At 36.6% G+C, this 17,601-nt stretch overlaps 1 long non-coding RNA gene across 1 annotated transcript; it reads right to left on the bottom strand.

The window, feature by feature from the left end:
* Positions 1-591: 591 nt before the first annotated feature.
* On the bottom strand, positions 592-2,075 carry LOC118347730. Its single transcript, XR_004800886.1, has 4 exons — positions 1,422-2,075; positions 1,210-1,290; positions 1,026-1,114; positions 592-895 (listed from the first exon to the last, which is right to left on the bottom strand). It is a non-coding gene; the product is annotated as an uncharacterized LOC118347730 (long non-coding RNA).
* Positions 2,076-17,601: the final 15,526 nt, after the last annotated feature.

Here is a 17,601-nt window from a genome sequence, read left to right as displayed (position 1 = left end):
TAAATCGCTGCCATTGACTTTTCCCAGTGATTTACACCTCGTTGCATGTTCGCTGTTATTATTCCTCCACTTTTAATCTACCCTAATGGAAGCCAAAAATCGCTGCTAAAACGTTATCTTTTCCAGCGATTTTTTTTCGCTATGAATTCCAATAAATCGCTGTGAAAACGTTTTGCGGCGAATAATAGTCGCCGTAAATACTATAAAAATCACTGAAATAGTATTTCCAACGATATATGATCTTCGAAATATGTTTAATATGCGAAAAAAATATTTCCGATGAATTTTACTCATCGAAAAAGATATTTCACAAAATAAAAAAAACAAATCCACAAACCCTTACATATAATATATATATATATATAACTGTAAGATATAATTAATATATGAACTAAACCCTAAAGCTAGAAATTTCATGCACTGATCAATGTTGTTAATCAAGTGCTATCCAATACACTTTTCAGTCGTACGAAAATCCCAGCATCTCTACCTAGTTAAAAGAAGACAACACAATGTAGCAGCAGGACCCAAATTTTAAACCAACATGACTACTTTTGAACCCTAAAGAAATCCAATTTCACCAATTCAGAACCACAACTCATGCACAAAACACACCCACAACACAGATGCACAAAAAAGACTCACAACTTAGATGCACAAAAAAATTGTAAAGTCTAAAAGGTAAACAACTCCACAACTAATATCACACAATATAGGACAAGAAATTGCCCGATAGTTCTCTCTAAATATTCACAAGAAGGCTGCATGTTAATCTCACTCACATAGTCCCACATTAGCATCTTTGTATTTAATACTCAGTTGATCTTGTGTAGTACTACATTGTTGCATTGATTTATGAGTATCAACGAGACTTTCTGTTAACATTGTTGAGTACCTACATATCCAACACAATAATGTCATTTCACTTTACCTGTGGACGCATAACAAGAACTTCTCACAATCCAATACATAACAAAGAATTAAGGTTGTTCAACAAACAAAAACAAAGAGAGAAATAATTATACCTCTCGGTTTGGCCCAAAAGAAACTCAAGTTGCTTATCAAGTGCCTTGAGTTATTTGAAGAAATTAGATAACTATTTGAACAAAGTGGACTGAGAAGAAATTACAGAGGGGTTAAATAAGGTTTTAAGAATAGATAAATATGTTGACAAGTTATTTGAAGAATAAATATCATAGATAAACTAACCTGTTTTTCTATTTTCATCCAGAATTTCTTCACGTCCTTTGAGATATTAGGTGCAACTTTTCTTAACCGCTGCTCCTCTTCCTGTTAAAATATTTAGTTATTTTGATATACTCATAATCATGATATCATCGTGTTGTACAAAATGAAAAAATTGTGTCTACTACTGGTGATGCAATAAAAGATTCATTAACACAAGGAAGCAAAAACCTAACCTTCATTTTCTTTTCTCCCCTAGTAGCCTGGTCTATGGTGCCCCTGCTTGCTCTTAAAGCAACCCTCATTGCTTGAGCCAATTTCCATTTTCACTCTAACTCAAAGTCTTGCTAACAACCAATTGAATGAGCAAGGAAGCAGTGAAACAAGCAGAGCTTTATCATATGAAGTAAATGAGTATAGCCAAAAGGTTTCCTACATCATATAAGATAAAATCTTTGAGGAACTTGTTAATTACCTTTGACAACCAAACCATCTCTTCTAAAACATGATCCCAATAAGTTTTTCACATCTATTGATAAAACGGTTTATAGACAAGGAGCACCCAAGCATATTGATATTGGATAGAAGGTTGTTTATCTTAAAAAAGACTTTTAGTGGATAGGTGGTGCAACAACAATAAACAACAGGAGGGAGACAAAAGAAGTGCGGGTTTATACGAAAATCGAGTAGGTCAACAATAAAAAATATAGCAATTATCCCCAAGAAATTCAAGCCCATGCGAAAGCATTAGTAGTGTATACTGTAAAGGCTTCATATTGAAGTATTAATTGAGTTTCCAAGCCAATAAATTACATAACTGGTTTAAGATTTATATCCTATGGGAGACAAAAGAAACTAATAAAACACAAGTGAGGTGCTCAGGAGCAGAAACCAAGCGAAACTAACCCAACAATAAAGGCACAATCATCAACTTGGCATGAAAGAAAAATCTAAAGAAATAATGCACAAAACGTCACAATATAAAATGGAGCATGAACATGACTATAAAAGACTAGGGCCACATTCATTAAATCAAGCCAATCAAAGAATAAAATAGAAGGTTTGAAAATAAAACTTACTACCAAAGATACCATTAGGTGTATCTGTGAGTCACAACTTATTTCTAAGAAACCATGCAAAAAAAAAAATTGTAACTTCCAGAAAAATTTGAAATGAGCACCGGATTGCATTAATGATGCAATACCGTGAACTTATAGAAAGTATACAATGGCAGGAGCATTTGCAAGCATTTGAAAGGCAAATCACTTGCCAATCACATTTTTTCCCTTTTGACTCTCTTCTAATAGAGAGAGTGCAATAGCACGATCTACATCTTTATTCTGGCTCTTTGCCCACATATCCTACATATTCCCCACTGAAACATTATACAAGAAGGACCATATCAAAGAAAAGATATTGTAAAACAAAATATAAATTGAGGAAGCACCTACCTCTCTAACAACAATGGAAACAATAGCACCAATACATACACAGTGTGTAGCAATTGGAGGAATAGACATGTCTTTTGAACCTTATATGCATGCATGATACATCTGCATAGAAATGAATTAAAGCCAAAGAAGAGTATCAAGAAATCAATCAGTCTTGAATTCATAATTCTATGCATAGACTGCCAAAGAATAAAACAAAAGACATGCATCATTTAACTTCAATTGATCATTTAACTTCAATTGATCATTTAACTGATCATCCAAGGCGAGGTAGGGAGAGGCTGGGTAGTGGTTTATGGTCACGGACTGTGTCAAACCAAACACGACAAAAGGTGATTTCTTAGGAGGGTCAGTCAACATTAAAAAGCGATAAGATGCTATTATCATGACTTTTGGCCACCCTGTCACAGTCAATTGGTTACTTAGTGTTAAAAGGAAACAAAAGAACTCAGCTTTCCCATTAAAATGCAGACCCTCATACCGCCATCACCAAAACGAAAACAGAGTAATAAATCCTCCATCATGAAAATATGCAATGCCATCCCTCAAGCCAACATCATCAGCATCAGTTTCCAGCTTTGTTGTATCAACAAGAACATGCAGGTGAAAGTTTGAGTTAACTATGTGCCACCATATATTCTCCATTATGACTTCATGATTCTAAAGTTTTAGTGGCATCGTTTGTGTAAAAATTACTCTGGCCCCATTGATGCAGCATTAACAAAAAAAATGATATTCATAAAGTAATTGCTTAAAAGCATCCAAGTAATTCAGTTAATCTGTTATTACATTTAGGAAAATAGGAAGCCAATGTATAGAGCATGAATAAGAAAGCAAATGTTCAACTGAGTTGAGAAGTAAACAATGTACTCATTGCTTGAATGATTCGTCAATTTTTTCAACATACTTGTTAGTCCCAATTATGTCCTCAAGATATTCAAGAAAACCTTCATCACGAGGTCCTTGAGATTTTGGCAATCATCTCAAAATATGCTCGACTTCACCCTAGCAACACCCGACAAGAAAATTCCAGAGCACATAGAAACGAGCTTCTTATTCAAACTAAAAACAGTGCATAAGAACTACCAAACCTGGTTAGCATCCATGTGGATTGATTAGTTAACTTGCTGCTTGATTAATTAACTTGTTGCTTGATCAGGTAAATGTTTGTGAAATCCTATTTCTATCTAAATAACTTTTATAAAAGTTTCATTACCAAAGCTGGCACTGGAACCACAACTATTAGAACCACAATTCGATGGCATTGTAGTAGTGTATTTTAAACAACACCAAAATAATTAACAAACCACCCAGAACCACAACTCATATGCACAAAACAGACCCACAACACAGATACACAAAAAAAGACTCACAACTCAGATGCACAAAAAAAGAACCACAACTGTCTTCTGCACTAAAATGCCACTGCACTAAAACAACACTGCATTACAACAGAACCACATAACAAATGAACTTTGTAGTGCGTGCAGTTGCAAAGGCTAGTAGAATGCACAAAACACAAGCTGAAGACCACTTCTCTTTCTTTTATATTTTTCTTTATAAGTTTTGCAGATTTGAAATATAAAATAGATGTTTAACACATGTAGAGCATCTGAAGGCATGAACCTTATTGTTAAAAAAATAGAGAAATGCACTAAAAATTCTAGTTAGTATCTATGGGTGGAAGCTCTTCTAATATTCTAATGGGATGAACTAACTTATGTAGTGTTTATCAATATTATTCGACCCTGAATGTGGCAGCTTCTCACTGCATGGGAGTTTTAAGTGATCTGCATAATCAATATTTAATATATACTGGTTTTGTTTTTCTTGCCTTTAACTCATTCATTGGACTTATTTCTGCTTTGAGTTTAAGTCCCCACATGCATCAGTGTCGTTATTAATATCTAGTCACCTACCTCTGATTTATTCGTGTTTGTGAATGTTGGGGAGGGGAGGATCAGGGAAGGTGAACAACCTTGTTACATTTACGCTAAATAATAATATTAAGCCAAGCACATTTTTACGTGAATAAATAAAACAAAAGAAACAATATATATCTCATAAACAAAAGACTACATAACATTGCTACATTAGTCCTAAAATAATTGCAAGAGTATTTTCGTACATGCATATATGATCATGCCGTGCCAGTACTTCTCCAACCCTAAGTTTATCCTCCAAAACTAATTTCTTCTATAATATGGTTAGGATTTCTTCTATAATAAGGTTGGACAAGTACTATTAGCTCATTACAACACATTAACATTTACCATACCTTAATACCGATCAAATTCCCCGTTCTTTTAACATAAAACTAGTGTAATTGTCAGTCATCAACAAGAAGTATCACACTAGAGGAAAAAATTAGAGTAAGCAACTCTCAAGTTATTGATCGGCTGCATAATGCCATTCGCAACAGTAATAGCATCAAGATATCAATAAGGAACAATATACATATATACATATAACCCAAAATACCTAGAAATTAGTCTACAAATAGAAAGCCCAAATTAGTCTACCCAAAATACCCTGTGGTGACAGAAGGTACCCAAGAGTCTTGGTCGACAATCTCCACCACCGATATGCTCAAAATCATTGAAAAAACCCAAATGCTTCAAATCCCCAATCGCATGGCACCCAGTTGTATGGGGAGGAGAAGACGACCCTAACTTCCGTTGGGAAGGCTAACGGCGTCGAGAATAGAAACTTGGGTGATGATCGAAAATGCTGGTCAAGTCGTGCGGGGGTGGGTGGACACTACAATGGTACGTAGTGTCACGTACCTTCTTACTTCCTTCTTAGAACTCACGAAGTAGATTCATAAGAACTTCTACACAGAGTACACAAAACAATAGAACACTAAAGGTTAATGAGATTATTGACAACATAGTACACATAATGAATCACAGTATTACTGAATTGAATGAGAGAGATTTTGAGCAATCTCCAGCTCCTTACAATTGCATTCTACTAAGATGTTCAATGCCCTCTATTACACGATTCCCCCCTTTTATAGAAAACTATAACAGAACTAACAAACAGACTTTTGAAAAACATTCCAAATTAATCAAGAAATCAAAACGATGTCGTCCAGGCTTATTTCCAATAAGCTACAATGACTCAAAACAAAACATTTCAATAAAACCCAATACCCTTGTAGCACACTGTTTTATTAATTCCCAACGCACCGTATTGATTAATTGTTAATACCGATACTTACTGAATAGCTACTCCTTCGATCCCTCAATGCAGATCCCACAAAACCTTCAACCCAGATCCCACATAACATTCTCCCCCTCTCAAAGGACTTGCCCACAAGGCCTTCAACCTAGATTCCACATAACATTTATAAAACAGTACCTACCAAATGGGGATAAAGTTGCCTCAATTTCCACAGACATTCCCAATAAGAATCCTCAGGAGTAGCCCCCACCCAACTCACTATCACTTTAGTCATAGCATGGCTACCCCTCTTCTGCATTCTCTTCTCAAGTATCTCCTGTGGCTCAGGTTGCAACAGACCACTAGAATCAGTTGGAGGCAAGGTTGGTAAAAGAATGACATGCTGCCCCACCTTCTTTCTTAAACAAGAAACATGGAAAACAGGGTGAATTTTTTAAAATGGTGGCAAATCAAGTTTATAAGTTACTGACCCCACTTTCTACAGAACTTGAAATGGCCCATAAAACCTTGGAGCTAGTTTCATGTTGTGACGGATAGCCATAGTCTTCTGCTTATAAGGCTAAAGTCTTAAGAAGACCCAATCACCAACCTGAAAAGATCTTTCTGTTCTCCCTTTTCAACAAAAAACTTCATACTGTGCTGAGCATTTGCCATATTATCTCTCAACAAACTTAACAGTTCATCCCTTGTTCTCAACTGCTGATCCACAACATGATTAGAGGAAATCCCAGGCACATAAGAAATGAGCTTAGGTGGACCATAACCATAAAGAGCCTCGAAAGGAGTCATTTGAATGGAAGAATGTAGAGTTGTGTTATAACACCACTCAGCCATAGCCATCCATGAAGACCACACTTTTGGTTGTTGATTGCAGTAACATCTCAAGTAACCCTCCAAGCATTTATTTAATGCTTATGTTTGTCCATCTGATTGAGGATGGTATGAAGATGTAAAGTCTAGAGAAACACCTTGCAAGAGAAACAACTGCTTCCAAAAAGAACTTGTGAAAACAGCATCCTTGTTAGAAACTATGGATTGAGGTAGACCATGCAACTTGAAAACCCCATAAAAATGAGCTACCTTAACAGCTATGTAAGGATGGGAGAGAGGAAAGAAATGAGCAAATTTAGTCAACATGTCCACTACAGACAGCACTACAGAAAGGCCATTAAAAAGGGGTAAACCCTCAATGAAATCCATGGATCTATCCAGCCATGGAGAGTCAGGAACAGGTAAGGGTTGTAAAAGGCCAGGGTACTTCACATTCTCACTTTTACTGACTTGGCAAATTTCACATTCCTTGACTAATTTCCTCACATCTTTCCTTATACCTGGCCACCAAAAATCCCTTTGTGCCCTTTGAAGAGTCTTGTGATAATCCACATGGCCAGCTTGTGGGTTTTCATGAATATACTGCAATATCTTGGACAAAATAGCTGAAGATGGGACCACCACTAATTTCCCTTTTCTGAGTAGCAACCCTTGTTGAGTAGAAAAATGTTTTGGACCTTGCTGACCCTACAGCAATTTAGGAACCAAATCAACATAATCAGGACATAAAGAATAACTTTGCTTGAGTTCTTCAATCCACAAGGGAGTAGGAAAAGAAATCATAGCCACCACAGTTTGTTCTTTCTCATCTTTCCTTGAAAGGGCATTAGCAACCAGATTTTCCTTGCCCTTCTTATAATCCAATGTGAAATCATAACCAATGAGTTTGGAAACCCATTTATGTTGTGCCTCAGTACCAATTTTTTGTTCCACCAAAAACTTAAAGCTTGTTGATCAGTCTTGATTTTAAAGGAAGGGCCCAACAGATAGAGTCTCCATCTCTGAAAAGCAGACACCAAAGCCAAAAGTTCTTTCTCATAGGTGGATAATAGCAAAGCTTTGCCTTTCAAAGCTTTGCTATAAAAAGCTATGGGATGAGAATCTTGCATCAAGACTGCCCCAAGACCCATACCAGAAGCATCACACTCAATGGTGAAGACTTTTGTGAAATTAGGCAACCTCAACACAGGAGGATTGCTAACAACTGTTTTTAACAATTCAAATGCAACAACAGCCTTATCATTCCAACAAAAAGAATTTTTCTTCAATAAATTTGTTAAGGGGGCTGTTATAGATCCATAGGCTCTTATAAATTTCCTGTAGTAGTTTGATAATCCTAAAAATCCTCTCAAGGACGTCAAGGTTGTAGGAACAGGCCAATTAACCATTAGCTACAGCCTTTGCTGGATCTGTGTGTACCCCATTCCCAGATATGATGTGGCCCAAATACTCAACCTTTTGCACTCCACACTTGCACTTAGACATCTTGGCATAAAGAGTATGCTGTCTTAATATACTTAAAACTGTCTTCACATGCAATAAATGCTTAGCCATATCCTTACTGTATATGAGAATATCATGAAAAAAAACCAAGACAAACCTTCTCAAAAAAGGCTTGAAAATGTGGTTCATTAAACCTTGAAATGTGGAAGGAGAATTATTGAAACCAAATGGCATCACTAAAAACTCATAATGACCCTCATGAGTTCTAAAGGTTGTTTTTGGAATATCTCCTTCCCTCACACAAATCTGGTGGTACCCAACTCTTAAATCCAGCTTTGAAAAAAATCTAGCCCCAAAAATTCATCAAGCAATTCATCTATAATAGGAATTGGAAATTTATCTTTGATAGTTTCATGGTTTAGGGCCCTATAATCTATGCACATACACCAAGTGCCATTAGCTTTCTTAACCAACAATACAGGAGAAGAAAATGGACTTTGGCTAGGTCTGATCACAACAGATTGTAACAAGTCATGGACAATTTTCTCAATCTCAGATTTTTGATAATGAGGATACCGGTATGGTCGAACTGAAATAGGAGAAACACCCTCCTTGAGGTTGATTGGGTGGTCAAAAGCTCTTCTTGGAGGCAACCCAACAGGTTCAGCTAATACATCACTGAACTCCTTGAGTAAGTCAGCCATTGGTCCTTCTACACAAACTTCTTCATGTTGCTGCTCAACAGGCATCAACTGTAACAACCAACCTTGTTTATTCACAAAATGGGACTTAAATCCTGTCATACCATACATCATCCGTACATTGACACAATTTAAACCTTGTAAGCTCACCATTTGACCACCCCACTCAAATTGCATGGACATATCAACAAAATTCCAAGTAATAGAGCCCAAGGTCTTCAACCATTGAACCCCAAGGACAACATCACATCCTCCCAATGCCGAAACATGGAAAGGCATAGAAAATCTTGAGCCTTGAATCTTAAAGGTCTCCACTCCACAGCCTTGACTCAAAAGTTTTTCACCATTGGCCACTCTCACTTACAAACTAGAAGCATGGTGAACCATCAATTTAGCATCGTGGACCACTAAAGGATCCACAAAATTATGTGTGCTCCCCGAGTCTACTATTCAACAGCACAAGAACCTACACACCCATGCAATCTCATAGCATTCGCCCTAATAAAACCAGAAATAACATTGATAGACACTTCTAAGGCATCATCATCAGTAGGAACATGTTCTGTATCTTCAATACACATAGGTCCTTCACCATCAGACTGGTGTAAATCCTCAACACCAGCTTGAATAATGTAAACCTTAGTCTTTTTACAAACATGATTAGGATTCCATTTCTCTTCACAATGAAAACACAAACCCTTCCTTCTCTTCTCATCCATCTGAGAAGTATTCACCCTCTTCCAGGGAATAACATTCTTGTTACCTTCATCATTGAGATCTTTAAGGCCACTTTGATTAACTGGCCATTTATCAGCAAAATGGCCACTTGGCCTCCAAGGTTTCCTTGAAGACAAAACATACTCTTCTTGTAACTTGGCCAAGCCAAGGGCAGCCCCTAAGTTCATTGGATTAAACATTTTGACAGGAATTCTAATGTCATCTTTCAATCCACTGATATAACAGTTCATTTTGTGTCTATCAGATAAACCTTTCAACCTGTTAGACAATGCCTCGAATTGTGTGGTATACAAACTAATAGAACTACTCTGTTTAATCTTGTCAACGCCTCCATTGGATCATCAAATGCTAAAGGTCCAAATCTACCTTGCATAGCCACCACCAAGGTCTCCCAGGAATTAAATTCGCCAGAATCCAAGGCATTTTGGTACCTTACCAATGCCTCACCTTCCATATGGTGTGATGCCACCATTAATTTCTAATGAAAAGGTACTTGAAAGCAATCAACGTATTGATTAGCTTTAAAGATCCATCATGCAGGATCAGGACCACTAAAACGAGGAAAATCCAACCTAAACCCTTTCTGAAAACCACCTATTTTCTCATGATTCCTAGGGTTTGATCTCTGTCTTGAGACACCTCCCTATCACTACGAGACATTTCATTCACAGTTTCCACAACAGATCTCAACATATCGGAAAGTTGATCTAACTTTTCTATTATCCCCATGATGGAGTGCTGATGATGTTGAAGCTATAATTGTACCGCTTCATGATGTTTCTGAGATGCATCTTGCTGACCTTTAATTGCACTACGCGTTCCTTCTACCATCTCAACCTCGGTTGTAAGGATCGCCTACTGCTGATACCAATTGTCACGTACCTTCTTACTTCCCTCTTAGAACTCACGAAGCAGATTCACAAGAACTTCCACATAGAGTACACAAAACAATAGAACACTAAAGGTTAATGACATTATTCACAACATAGTACACAGAATGAATCACAGTATTACTGAACTGAATGAGAGATTTTCGAGCAATCTCCAAGCTCCTTACAATTGCATTTCACTAAGATGTTCAATGCCCTCTATTACACGATTCCCCCCTTTTATAGAAAACTATAACAGAACTAACAGACAGACTCGAGAAAAACTTTCCAAATTAATCAAGAAAGCAAAACAACGTCGTCTAGGCTTATTTCCTATAAGCTACTACAACAACTCAAAATGAAACGTTTCATTAAAACCCAATACCCTTGTAGCGCACCCTTTTGTTAATTACCAATGCATCGTATTGACTAGCTGTTAATACCGGTACTTATTGAACAGCTACTCCTTCGATCCCTCAATGTAGATCCCACAAAACCTTCAACCCAGATCCCACATAACACGTAGTCGGGAATGGAGAAGAACAAAGGAGAGGAGAAGGAATGGCTAAGCTGAGTCGGGGGAAAAAATAAAAGATTTCGTGCATTTTGCCGCCCCAAACCAAGTAGCGACAATTTTTAGCCCATTGCAAGATTTTTTTTTTGTTCGACGAAAAAGATCGCTGTAAATGAGTCCAGTAAGGAGCCACTCCATTTAAATCGCAAGTCTCAGTTAAAAGGCCACGACGAATTTCAATTCGTTGCAAAAAGTGACTTGTTGCGGCGATTTTATTTGCAACAGAATAAAAATCGCCACAATAGGTACTTTTTTTTGTAGTATATGTATTTACAATTTTATTTATAACCCTAGTATATGTAGTTACAATTTTATTTATAACCTTACTTAATTATTTCAACGTATCAATAACTGACATATGAATTTTATAAATATTTTTGAGTGAATTTAACATTTTCCTACTTATAACCTTGGATCTTTAGTCGATTACCATACAAATGTAATATTGACTGTTCAGTTCTTAGAATTTTATACCCGTCATATATTTATTAAGAGTAATGTTAGGTATAAGTTTCAAATAGATAAATATCATACAAATCATTTATAAAAAAGTAAATCTCATTAATAAAACATAGTTTTTTTATACTTTTTTTATAAAAACTTGTATGAAAATTATCTATTTAAAATTTATATAAATCATTTCTCATTTATCATACCCACATATCGTTATTATATATCATTCTAGCTTGGTGGTCCAAAATTTTTGGAACCTCTCTGATATATAAAGCCGTGCGTTCAAAAATCTCGGATACAAAAGGAAGGAAAGTAGGCAGGCAAACAAACAAAATAAATAAATAATTAAAGAGATAGAGACGTGGGGATAGGGATCACCTATCATGCGCCAAAAGAACACGGCCTGTGCCAGCCAAACCCTATACTTCTCCACAAACCAATCCCCACTCCGCCACCTTCGAGCTTCCCAATCCACCTGTAATGTACTTGCTAGCAAGAACACTACTGTAACCTCATAAATTGAATGCAAAGAATTCAGTCAAGAGTCATTCACACCAGTGGACAAAATTGTTCTCAAACGCAAGATCCCATTTGTGAATCTTGACAGGGAAGTTTCGAGGAATTCCCAACCTCCAAATTGTATTAAACTCAAATGATCAATCAATGCCTTTTACACAGACACTGTTTTTATACACGTAGAGCATGAAGATGACCCTAAAACGACCACGACTGAAACGTAAAATGCACATTACATCTCTTAAAATCAAAACTCACCGTTTCACTTAAGGCCCAAAACACACAACACTACAAACAAAACGACACTATACCTATTATTACAATACGCACCGTATCACTTAAACACCAAAATCCCTTTTTATTCTAAAAGTAGTTACAACCGTTACTTCATTAATCCCTTCAGTTAAAGCCGTTACTTCCTTTCCCTCCTGCTTTCATTCAACCTACCTCCACCAGCAAAGCCTTCACCCTTGTCACGCATTTTAACCTTCCCTCCTCTTCAAGGACCAGCCCCCAAGCACCTGTGACACCACCATTCCACTACCACTATCTCGGTTCGAGCCGACAAATGCTGGCTACCGAGACGTCGCATCCCGAACCAGACGTGCACGTCCACCTCGGTTCGCAGTCAACGTAGACCGTGACCATGGTGTGGAAAGCCTCCAGAGCCCAAGCTAGGCTTGTCAACACTAAGTGCCTTGGTCGCCACAGTATCTCTGGAGGATGTCATCGATGCAGAGCCTCTCGTGTCCTGATTTGGGTTCAGGATATTTTTTCGGCTCTAGCAAGGGTGACCGTAGGTCGGAGTTCCGGTTGATAGGATTGGATGCAGACGCGTCAGTCAAATCTAGGTGATTTTTGGAATTAAGAGGTTCTCTTCTCTCCGAAGGGAATAAGAGGTGTTAAAGGTTTAAAAGGGTTGCCGGTGTGTGAATAGATCATGAGGAATGTTCTGGGCATCTATTTTGGTTTGGGGCCTAAGTGGCAACTTGGAAAGCATATTCTATATTGTATTTTTAGGGACCAACTTGTCAAAGTTATTGAAGAATGGGAAAAGGAATTTATGAAAAAGTGTACATAGAGAGACTAAGCAAAAATAAATCTATAAATTAAAGTGATTTTATATGATTGATCTACTTTATAATAAAAATAACTTTATAATTTGACGTAACACATCAGGTCATATAAGTTTGTGAGTTTACTTTTATGTAATCTATTTGTGGCTAAAATATATTTCATAAATGAAAGGAAAAGAAAATAGGAAAAATGTTGGGTTTTATAATATAATTTATTTGCTAAGGAAAGAAAATAGAAGAAAATTGTTGGGTTTTTTTGTAAGTTGGGCCGAAATAAGCAATATAAGATGATTTTGGGCTTTGTTTTTATATGTTGGCCCATTTTGCAATGGCCTGGACTAGATTGGACTGATTGGGCTGACTGGGCCGATAGATAACAATCTGGTACGATCTATAGGTGTAATTGGTCTGGTCTCAAGGTGAAAAATGAGTGGACCGAAATTTTCGATCCGGTCCAAAAATCCTCCCATGGATTGACTTGACTGGATCGATTACATCCCTAACGAAGAGGAAAGGGATTGGTGATGCTCAAGAAGATGGAGAAAAATAAAACATAAAGTAGCACATACATGGGAATATAATATATATATATATCTTATCTTATATAAAAAAAGCGCCAATAAGTAGGTCTTGGTTAATTTTTTTCCATTTTTACCCCTGTTGTTTTGAATAAATTTTGGTATTGTTTGCCTCATGTTTAGAAATTTTATTTTCCATTTTTGTCCTCCATTTTCTATTCATTTGTCCGTTCTATTCTTGAATTCTACTACTTTCTGGTCATTTTCTTGGTTCTGCCAATTTTTTTCTCCAATTATATTCAATTTTTGTCCTCCATTTCTATTCATTTTCCTGCTCTGTCTGACTTCCACTACGTTCTGTTTTTTCCACGCTTCTGGCAATTTTTTTCCCAGTTAATGAATTTATGATTTTTTCCTTTTTGTCCTTACTTTTATTCTTCTCGAATTCCTATGTTTTTATTTTATCATATTCTAAATTTTTCTTCTTCTGTTTTCCATCGCCTTCTCGTGTTCCTTCCTCTTAATCTTATCAAATTTTAAAATTTTTTTCCTATTTTCCACAGCCTCCACCTTGTGCTCAGTTCTGACAATTTTTTTTTCCAGTTCTTATATTTTTTATCACCGCTTGCACCGACTGTTGTCAAATTCGAATTATTATTATTGTTATTATTTTTTCCGTTTTCCACTACTTGCCGTAAGATCTGTAATTTTCATCTTCTTTACTCTTTTGCCCATGCTTTTGTTATCGTTTTCTCGAATTTTGGTCTTTTGTTTTTTTTTTCTATGGAAACAGACTTCATATCATTGAATGAACCGAAATTACAACTGTGACTTATCAATACAAGAAAAATATAGACTATAAGCTAAATTACGCATCTGCTCTGGGGCATCTCCGCGCACATTATGGCAGACCTTGTCTTATCTTCTCAATAACTCTCTCCTAAAAGAGAAAGCGCTCTGTAAAAACAGGATTGAAGAGCCCCCTCCGTCCTCCCAAGGAGGAGGAGTACGAGAGTTGTTGGGACCGAGAGCTGTGTTTTTTCATTATTAGACTTGGAAAAAACACCTAAAATACAAAAAACAAAAAACAAAAAACTGAAAAAAGGCAAAGGGAAGTGAGGGGGAAAGAGTCGAAACTCCAACCCCCTCTAGCCGATTATGAAGTTTGGGGGAGTTTAGAGAGAAGGGAGAGGGTTTCGAATTTTGATCTTTTGTTATTATCAGTTTCCGATTTTTTTTTCCCACCAAGTCCACCACTTGCCGCTTTGTATAAATTCAGTCCTCCCGTTGTTTTAACATTCTCAAATTTGGTTCTAAATTTGCCTCTCAGCTTGACTTTCATAGGTATTTTTTTTTATGTTGATTCTTCTCGATCGAATATTTATGACTATTTATTCAGTTCTTTGTTTATATGCAATAATTAATTATTAGAAATAAATAAAAAAATCCACTATAAACAAAAGACAAAAGATAATATACAGATCTATTAAAAAAAGGATATCAAGGGACAACGAAATTATTTATAAAAAAAAAATAAAGCACAATGAAAAAAAGAAAAGAAAAACAAAATTGTTGAGATCTAGAGAATACCTGTTGAGATCTACGAAGATTTGTTAAGTTCTCTAGGAAAATAAATAAATGAACAACTATACGACCAATAACAACAAAAAGAGTAAAACAGTTCTTTCTTCTTTTCATAGATGTGACTATTCTTGTTTTTTTCCCATGTAGGTGAATGAAAAAATTGCAGTGTTCATCCTTACAGATCTGAGTTGTAGATCTAATTTACTCAAATGTTCAGAGGCTGAAGTTTGTGAAATCTGCCAGTTCATTTGTAAATTTCAAAATCAACTCGGTATGTTTTCATTTGTTTTTTTTTCTCAGTTAAATATGAAATTTTCTATGCTTTAATGAAATATAATCAACTTGATATGCTTCTGTTTGCTTTTGTTCTCAGTTAAATATGAATTTATCTATGCTTTCATAAAATAGTTCATACACACGCATGTTAAAAATTTAGAAATAATAACATAAAAATAGAAATTACAGCTACCAAAAAACAATTACATCTAAATAGAGTTGCCAAATATTTTGCACTTCCATACTTTCAAACTCAATAATTACATCTAAAAAATATTTAGGTAAATTCATAACAGAATAGACATGCATAACGAAGAAAAGAAAATGGAAAGGAATAGGTATAAAAGAAATTGTTCAACTGAATAAAATTCATGTAGGTGTGGAAGATCGAAACTTGTAATGCATGTGCAAAATTGGCAATACTGTAAAAATATATGTGCATATATGTGCTAAAACAAAGGCTTCTTGGGTTTTTCCTACAGGTGTTGGCTCTCGGTGGTTGGCTTTTGGAGGTGCTAGTGGAGGAGGGAGGTGCATGCATGCTGCGAATGTGAATGGAGTGTGGACATGTGATGGCCGACAGTGCTGTTTGTGGAATCTGGAGGTTGGGGAGAGCAGAAGAGGAGTAGGGAAACGTACTGGACCCTCCACTCTCACCATGGAAACGTAATGGACCCTTACGCAGAGAGTTTTTACCTTCTGTCTCTCTGACGCAGAGAGTTTTTACCTTCAGTCTCTCTAATGAGGGTACGCCTTTGTTCCTTATGGCTATGGATTGAGGCTACGTGTTGTGTGCCAAAGCCGGTCATGAAGGTGCTCTGCTCGAATGGAAGGCCGTCAGGAGCATTTTGATGCTTTATGGAGGTCTGTTAAATACTGGATTGGTTGGGTTGGTAGTAGATTGAGACTTTCTGACCGATGGAATAAACAGGATATGAATATTCTGCAAGAGCTATAGTTGCCAATTATTCAAACTTGTCCAAAACAGGTGCATGCAATTTCTTGGCATAAGCCAAATCGGGGATGATTTAAATTAAATGTGGATGGCAATAGTCTTAATAATCCTGGTGAACATGGTGCAGGAGGCATGTTACATGATCATGAGGACATTACTCAGTTTGTGTTTGCTGCATATATTAGCATTGGTTCTAATAATCACACTGAGTTGATCGCGTTGTTATTTGGCTTATGACATTGTAAGTTATATTGTATTAATAATGTTATTCTTAAGTTGGACTTACTTTTGATTGTTAACTGGCTTAAAGAAGGTCGATGTAATGTTTGGTATTTGGAGAATTTTTGGAAAGAAATCAAATGTCTTCTCGCTGGGATGAATGTGTGGTATCAACATGTTTTTCGAGAAGGAAATTCTGCAGCAGATTGGCTTACGAGACTGGGTAGTAGTGGAAGCTCTAAAGAGTTTACTCAAGGAAATATTCCTCATATGCTTAAAGGAATTTTGTGACTGGATCGGTGTGGTTTGCCTACTTTAAGAGTTGTTTAGTGTTTTTTATCTCTGTCTGGCAGTTGTTGAGGTTTGTTTTTGTTTTTTTTTGGGTTAGGTTGGTCCTTTTTTGCATGTTGGGTTTTGATTTTATGTAAACCCCCAGATGTTGATGATGTAATTACGGTATTCCTCCGTTATAAGTGAGGGTCTATTAATAAAATTAGGGGGGTCATTATTGGATATATAGTCTTAACTCTTTGATGAAGATTAAAAAAAAAAAAACTAGCTTTAGGGATGTGCAACTTATGATCCAGACTTGTGGCCATAGGTTGTCAATGTGGAATAGGCAGTCCTTCGGTCATGTACAAAAGAATCTTCATAATGCTAGGTGGTAGTTGGCTAAGGTTCATGAGAAGGGATTTATGGGGGAGGGTAAGGATGAGAATGAGTTAGCCAGAAGTGAGATGCAGAAATGGCTTGAGCGAGATGAAGCTATGTGGTGTCAACGCTCAAAGGCTTCTTGGCTGAAGGATGAGGATCAAAACTCTCGGTATTTCCATATGAAGGCTACTCAGAGACGTAGGAAGAATAGATTACTGAAAATTCAGGATGACAATGGGATCTGGCAGGTTTCAGAAGGGAGAGATAGGGTTATTCTGGACTATTTCAATTCTCTATTTACTACATCTTCTCCAAGTGGATCGTTGGATTTTTTGGAGTCTTTAGCTGGTCGTGTTAGCTCTCAGATGAATG

Source organism: Juglans regia, chromosome 2, assembly GCF_001411555.2.
Source record: "Juglans regia cultivar Chandler chromosome 2, Walnut 2.0, whole genome shotgun sequence".
Classification (NCBI taxonomy): domain Eukaryota; kingdom Viridiplantae; phylum Streptophyta; class Magnoliopsida; order Fagales; family Juglandaceae; genus Juglans; species Juglans regia.
Note: the sequence above shows the minus strand (reverse complement) of the source record. Positions and strands in the feature narration are given on the sequence as shown.